The 8,386-nt window shown below is 35.7% G+C and overlaps 1 pseudogene; it reads left to right on the top strand.

Annotated features, from left to right (window-relative positions):
* The first annotated feature begins 2,937 nt into the window (after positions 1-2,937).
* Positions 2,938-5,355, top strand: LOC124229152 (olfactory receptor 1002-like; annotated as a pseudogene).
* Positions 5,356-8,386: the final 3,031 nt, after the last annotated feature.

Below are 8,386 nucleotides of genomic sequence, written 5' to 3'. Positions count from 1 at the left end.
TGTGCAGTTAGGTTTTTATTACATATTTGATTTTTCCATGTTTATGTCCAGCCTCCCAAAACAACCTGTACCAACTTTCAGGGATAGTCTTCAAATTGTGAATTTCTGTCTCTTAGTATATAGTTCTTGTTTAATAGAACTCTTCTCTATTATTCAAAGGTCATTCCAAGATGAGAGTATTTTTTCTTCTAAAGCCTTCCTTTGAGAAAAATAAAATCCCAATGTGAGGTAATATTTTCTTAAACTCCGTAACATATATTTTACTTTAATTTCTTCTCCATGGATTCATACTCTTAAGGTTCAAGGTACTTCAGGGATCAGATTCTAATAGACTCAAAACTTTCAAGAAAAATAAGTACTTCATCCTGTGCCATATGAGAGTCAGAAAAGGGTAAGGAATTATTTCATGTGTATTAGGATACCCCAGGTTAATCAGGACAAACTAACTCATCTTCTTCAGAAGATAATAAGAATTCATGATACTTCAAGAAGAACACATTAGAGTCTCTAAATTATTTTTGTCTGAGGCCAGAAGTCTACACATTTTGGTAAAATTTTGAAGTAATTAAAAGATATGAATAACAGATTTTACCAAAGAGGTGAGTTTGTTGAATTTTGGATAAGACAAATTTACAAAATTATATTGTCATGATTATATGGCCGAAATTAGTTTTTCAAACTTTCCAAATAGTATAGCTTGGGTCAAATATTCTTGTGCATGCTTCACACTACACAAAAAACTTGCATGATTCTTAAATCTAAAGAACAAGTTAATTTGGTATTTTCAAGTTACCAAAATATTCATTCAATCTCTCCATTTTAATGAGAATCCAGTGATATAACATGGCCAGTAATCCACTACTGGTGTTTCTTTTATATATACTTCTCCAAAATGAATTCTTTTTAAGTAATATTTTATTATTTTTCCTACCATTATATGAGCCCACTCATGGACAAATAAAAATACTATCTGTAATGGATCATGCTTCTATTGGAAGCTTAGATTTGTGTAAGCAATATAATTAGGTGACATTCATCCCATTGATGAATCTCTAGGGATCTTCCATAAGTAATTTATTGCAGAGGTAAAATATGCAGCTGCCACTACTTTAGCCAACTACTGTTGTGCTATAAGGGCAATTAAATTTCATGTTTAAAATTATTAGACATCATAGGACAAGGATATTTTATATTGTCCTTATTTACACAGGTGATTCACTAGGAAGTTCACATGTAGAGAAATGTAAGTGACTCTAAATTAGTGCTTAGAAAATTTAGTGTGTGCATGTGTCATCTGGGGATCTTCTTAAAATGCAGATTTTGATTCAGTTGAACTGGAGAGGGGCTTCAGATTATGCATTTCTAATAAGCTCCCAGGTGAGGCTGTTGCTGCTGATTCATAGATCACATATTGAATAGTGAGGCTAAAGAGTGTTCAGCTGACTGTTCCACAGTGTTCTACTCTATGAATTTCTTTTGATCTTTGAAATAGTGTATTCCTCATTTCATATTCCTATGAGTCAGCAATAATGATCAGGAATTTATCAATATTAATGGTGTATATATTCATTATGATGTCTTGAATTTTGTTTATAGGGGATATGAGAAAATAACAAAACAATTCCATTACTCTGAATTAGAACAACACACTTAAGATAACAGAAGCTCAGGCATATAAATGTTTTACAGATGAATTTCTCAACGTTCACTTAATTTGTTCTGCAATATTCCTGACAAATTGCTGTCAATCACTGTCTGAATGTGTCTCCTAAAATGCTGCGGATTTTTGCAGCTCTAAAGTCAGCTATTCAGTGTTGGAATTTTCTAATTGTTGAACATTTCCTCACATTCTTGAGCTTAAATTTATGATCTTACAACTGAAATACTCTAGGACACCATCTGTCTTCTGTGGCTTCTCAGAGAAAAAGGTAAAACCACAATTGTTCACAATAGCTTTCTGCCATAATAGCTCTTTCAGTATTTGAAGACAAGATTGCATGTTCCCTGTTCTTGTCTCTAGCCTAAAACTCATATTCTCAAAGGAGATCCCAGCATCACCTGTATCACTGACTTTGTGTGTTTGTTAGTATACTTGCTCTCTTAATGTTTCTGTGCTGAGAATCAGACTGACATATATGTTGTCTTCATAATTATACAATGACACAGTTTACGGATGATATGCAGTTGGAGAAAATATACTTGAAATTATAATGATAATTTTCATTCCCTCTCATTCATTTACTCAAGTATCTAACATATTCTCCCCCACCCCGATGCATTCTGATAAGCACCAGGGATACAGATATTAGTAAAGCAGATTTGCTTTGTTCAAGTTGTTTGTACCAAGAAATAATGTAATATACTTGATAAATGCTGTATTAAAGGGATAGTATGGTGCTGTGGAATCGTGATGAAGGGGAAACAAATGATGACTTGAAGTTATAGAAAAAGTTAGAAGAAGGGAGAAGAAAAGAAGCAGGGAATTAATTTTTAGGGAGCAATTACTGTATAACAAGTATTTTGCATATTTCATTTAATCCACTCTTTCAAAGTGATCTGTGAGATAAGTATTCTTCATTTCTTTTCAACATACATGAATAATGCAAAGCCAGAAGTGTAGAAAGAAGCAGAGCCAGTGTTGAATTCCAGGTTCACTTGGCTCTAACTTTGTGCTGTTTCCTCTCTACTGTGCTGCCTCTCATATACGTTGGGTTTTGAGCTGAGATTCCTTCTTTTCTTCGTGATACTTCTTGCTCCTTGAGATGTTATATGTTTACACATTGTAGTGGGTTAAATAATGTCCCTCAAATATTCATGTCCACCCAGAACTGCAGAATGTGACCCTGTTTGCAAATACTCCCTTTGCATATGTAATTAAGTTGAGGTCATGCTGAATTAGAGTGAGCCCCAAATCACCGGACTATTTATGAGCCACCAATGTCTAGTGTTCCTATAAAAAGAGGTGAGGACACTGAGACTCACAGAGAGGAAGGCCATGGGAAGATGGTTAATCTATCACAAGGCAAGGAACACCAGAGGGCCCCAGAACCTGGAAGAAACAAGGAAGGATTCTTCCCTAGAGCCTTGGGAAGCAGGTGGCCCTGCTGATGCTTTGATTTCAGATTTCTGGCCTTCAGACCTGTAAGAGAATAGATTTTTGTTCTTTTAAGACACCAAACATTACTTGTTGTGGCAGCTTTAGAAGGCCCTAGAAAATTAATATACAAATGTATTAATTACACATTCATGTGTTTGTTTATAGTTTTGTATCTGACTGGAAAAAAAAGTCTACTTACTTCACAAATACTCTGTTTTTTGCACAGATATAGCTGCTGTGTCTACAACTACACGTGGGGTTCAGTGGATAGTCAAAAATGTTCATTGAGGGGTCTGCCTGGGGGCAGAGCAGTTAAGTTCATGTGTCCTGCTTGGGCGGCCCACGGTTCACTGGTTCAGATCCCAGGTGCAGATCTATGCACCAATTATCAAGCCCCGCTGTGGCAGATGTCCCGCATGTAAAATAGAGGAAGATGGGCACGGACATTAGCTCAGGGCCAATTTTCCTCAGCAAAAAGAGGAGGATTGGTGGCAGATGTTAGCTCATGGATAATCTTCCTCAAAAAAGAAAAGTTTGTTGAATAAAGAAATAAGTGCACAAATATATGAATCCAAGGTTTTTAGTATTTTCTTTCCTTCTCTATTAAGATTCGTTTCCCTCTCTGTATGTTGCATACAATGAAAACCAGCAGTTCAAGAGTTTTTATTAGCATGTTGTTAGGGTGAAGAAGGAACTGACAATAGATGTGGAGTAGAAGGGTTCTACCATCTCAGTGAGTTACCAGCCCAAACTGAATACACTAAGAATTTGTGCATTTTATTTATTTTCACAGTTTTCCTGGGATGTGGATTCAGAGCTAATCATTATTCTTCCATTTAACTGAGAGAAAATGGACACTAGATATCGTTGTCTAAAATCATGAAATTAAGAAATGGAAGGCATTGTTAGACCTCCATACATGTTAAATAAATAACTAATATCAACAGATATTCAGTATAAAATGCCCTAGATTATACAGATAACCACCAAAATCGCCATCCCTAGAACCAAGGATTTTGACTAACTCCATGAATGTTTGCTGCACTTATCATGATTTTTAAAAAAGTTATTTATAACATACTATACTGAGTAGCAAATATAAGGGTGTTCTTAATATACATCTGTATTACTTTTACATGTTTGAACTGTTTAGCATTAAAAGAAAACTAATATTGAGCTGTGAAAGTAAATATTTAAATTTCTGAAGAATATAGATTTTAATTACAGCTAATGGATTAAAAGGCTAGAAGACTTTGTAATTATTAATCTGTAAAAATAGTTTTCTTGTTCTCATTACAGATTGTAAATGCAGCAATGGACGATAATAATCAAACAGCAGTGACTCAATTTCTTTTTGTGGGCTTAACAGATAATCTCTCACAGAAGATTATTCTCTTCTGGATATTTCTCTTTGTTTATCTTGTCACAATGGGGGGAAACTTGAGGATGATCACTCTCATTTGGATGGATTCCTGACTCCACCTCCCCATGTAGGTTTTTTTCTCAGCCATTTTTACCTTGTGGATGTCTGTTCCTCTTCTTCTTTTGCTCCAAAAATGTTACATGATACCTTTCTGGAGAGAAAACTCATCTCCCTTGTGAGTTGTACTGTACAGATGTGTTTTTTTGGTGAGTTTGTAGTGACTGTTTCCTCTTGGCTGCCATGGCATATCATGGGTACACAGCCAGCTACAACACTTTACTGTATGCAGTTATCATGCCCCAGTGGGTCTGTGTGCAGCTGGTAGTAGGACCCTATGATATGGGCATTCTAAGTGCCAGTACCCATGAAACCTTCACTTTTTGCTTGCCCTTCTGTGGTCCAAATGTAGTCAACCACTTTTTCTGTGACATTCTCCATGTTCTCTCCTTGGCATGCACTGACACTCAGAGAAATAAGTTGGTTCTTTTCATCATGGCTGGATTAATAGGAATACTCAGTACCCTGATCATCCTTGTCTCCTTTATTTGTATCCTCAAAACCATATTGAATACCCAGTCTGCTGATGGGAGGTCAAAAAGCTTTCTCTGCCGGCTCTTCACACTTGTCTGCTGTGGCCATCTTGTAGGGTACACTTTTATTCATTTACCTACAGCCCAATTCAAGTTCATGTCAAGACATTAATGAAGTGACTTCTGCATTCTATACTGCATTGATTCCCATGTTGAACCCTCTCATTTACAGTCTGAGGAACACAGATGTAAAAGATGTGTCTAAGGGGACATTTGTTAGGAAGAATTTCCTGCTGGGTAGGTAATTCAGAGGACAGCTTTTGCCATTGTACAGGTAGAGCAGCTAAAGTGTGTATTAAGAAGAGAACTGGACTTGGTCTAAAGTGATAGTTTAAACATTGCCTCCTCCAATTATCAAGAGGATTAAAAGCATATAAATCCTATACCATTTCTGGTTCTGAATGTCTTAATTTGTAAAATCAGTGTAATGAATTCAATGCCATCAAAATTAGTTTCTCCTCTACAATTTTATGATTTTACACAGTGTCCAAACTCATATGAATGCTATCTTTTCATATAGTGGCCAAAAAAGAAAAAGAAAAGAAAAAACAAAAAACAAAAAAGATCTTCCTAGCAATGATATCACCAGTCTTCCAGTTTTCCCTTCTAGGAACTTTCCCCCTTGAGTTCAATTACCTGGAAGGCTTTTCAACTCAGTACTTTATAATAATACAAATTTTGATAAAATTGATTGAGCACAAAAGGTGGAATGAAATTTTAACCCTTTATAAACAATAAATTAGAAGCCCTACATGGAAAATTACAGGGCGTAAACATCATGTTTGTTTTGTACACTAATAAATAATGTTAAAACAGCATCTGACACATGGTATATTTTCAGGAAAGAAAATTTAAGTGAGTGAGTAAATAAAACAAATATAATACATGCGGTGACCTTAAGTCATAAATACCATCTCTCCTAACGGAAAACAGATGTGCTTTAGGGATGTTTCTCTCTTCTAGTTTTCTATGGATAAATTCCTTTCATTAGTCTTCTGCTCACTGATATTTTTCAATGCAAACTGATTTAAGACCCACATCATTCCTCACAGAAATGATCACTTCCTAGGATTCTCAATTCTCATTCTCTCTGTCTGTAATTGCTTTTACTTTAGAGTCTACACATATTTCTGACAATTTTTATTTCTACTTCTCTAGATATGGTTGGTGCTAATTGGTTATGCAGTTACTACATGAAACTTTGAAACTAAATATATTTGCTCTTTCTTCCACTTTTCAAAATGCTGGCCATGACCATCCTCCTCCCCAAATTACTGTTTATTCCTTTCTGATTTCTTTTCATTCCTTTCCTCTGCCCCTACTCTTTCCCTCTATTCCTTCCTGTTCCCTTCCCTTCTTTACTGTTTTCTTTGTTTTTCTCATGAGATCAATATATGAGAGATCATGTAAATTCTCCTTGATTTTGGAGGGGATGTATCACATCTAAGTTGAGTCCTCCTCAAATAGGAGAAATAATTGGCCCCATGTTCCTTCTTCATGTTACACTACCAAAATCTTTCTATAAAGGAATTTTTTTTTTCATTTCCTGTCTACTTTGTGGGGCCCCTGGTTTCTTACTAAATGGTCCGTTATTAAATGTCAATACCCTCATTTTTATAATGTGTTCCTTCTTCATTGAAGCCGGCCTCCTTCCCAGGAAATTCACTTGCATCCTATGGCTGTTTGCTTTAGTGCATGTAGATTTGTAGGCTGCCTATGTTTGGGAAGAACTGGTTAATACTTTTATCCATCTTTTAACTCAGATTTTTGCTTTCTTCTGTATCAGGGGCATGCGTATTTTCTTGCTTGCTATTTTCTTATAGTTAAGAAAGGTAATAAATGTAGAATATTAAAACTTATTTATAAGGGGCTGGCCCAGTGGTGCAGAGGTTAAGTTCACACGTTCTGCTTCTCTGGGCCGGGGTTTGTCGGTTGGGATCCCGGATGCGGACATGGCACCACTTGACATGCCATGCTGTGGTAGGCGCCCCACATACAAAGTAGAGGAAGATGGGCTTGGATGTTTGCTCAGGGCCAGGCTTCCTCATCAAAAAGAGGAGGACTGTCAGTAGTTAGCTCAGGGCTAATCTTTCTCAAAAAAGAAAAAAAAAAGAATAAAACATTTTTATAGACTTATTTGTAGACTCTTTAGTTTATTGAGACAGATAATAAATTTTCAGGGAAGTGGAGTGGGGCATATTCTAAGTGACATAACAGGAGGACCCAGGCTACAACATGTGTCTAATCCAGCCCTTTGACTTGGGCCCAAACAAGTTCATGTGATTGTTAATGAATAGTTTAGCTGACCTATTTCTTAGGAGGCTGATAGAGTAATTTGAAGAGGCTTTTCTAGACCCTGCTATACAGGCTGACACATTGGACACACATGAAAGCCTAAAATATTTCCCTGGAAGTGATGCTGAGATTTTAATTATATTGAAGGTTTTTTTTCCTTTAACTATTTTATTCAGTGATGCATCCCAAGCAAATAGAACACTGCCTGATATGCCGTGGATAATCAGTAAGTATTTATGCAATGAATGAATGAATAGAAATATGACATATGGACTCAAATATAGTTTACCATTCTCCTCTTAAGCAAACATGCACTCTCCTTTCATTTATGTCCCCTTCATTACTGCGAAAACAAAGGTGACAAAAGGGAAAGTTTTTCTTCCAAAATTATCTACCTTTTCATAAATAACTTATTGTGTCCAGCACTTGAATGCTCATTTAGACCAAGAAATCTCTGGAATTTTCAGACTTTATATCCCTGATATTGTGCTACTTTAATTCTCTGACTCTTTGAATTCTAGGCCTCATACTTCATACCTGTTAAGTTCCAGTGATCTCACTCAAATTTCAAAGACAAGAGTTGAAAAAGTGTGGTGAGTGAGAGATGATACTCTATACCATAAAAATAAATTTCTTATCATGTCAGTAGTTATCATGCCAGTAGAACAACAACAAAAAAATCAATGTAATGGAAGGGGATATCTAGAAACAGATAGATGGGTATTTTGGGAATTTGTATATGATAAATTTGGCTCTTCAAATGTTTTCAGTATTCTTGTATAGAAAATTGACACCAATCATGAACTATTGGGTTGATAACTATGAAGGGAGAATCACCCTATCAGATATCAAATATAGCATAACATTTTAGTAATTAGAAATGTGACTGAATTCCTTATTATGAACTGTGGTGGCAGAAAAATGGTGAATGATATTGTCATATACCAAGTAAATTCTAGGAAAAAATGGAAGAATAAAATA

Source organism: Equus quagga, chromosome 17 (genome assembly GCF_021613505.1).
Source record: "Equus quagga isolate Etosha38 chromosome 17, UCLA_HA_Equagga_1.0, whole genome shotgun sequence".
Lineage (NCBI taxonomy): Eukaryota > Metazoa > Chordata > Mammalia > Perissodactyla > Equidae > Equus > Equus quagga.
The sequence above is the reverse complement of the archived record's forward strand: the minus strand, read 5'-3'. Positions and strand labels throughout refer to the sequence as shown.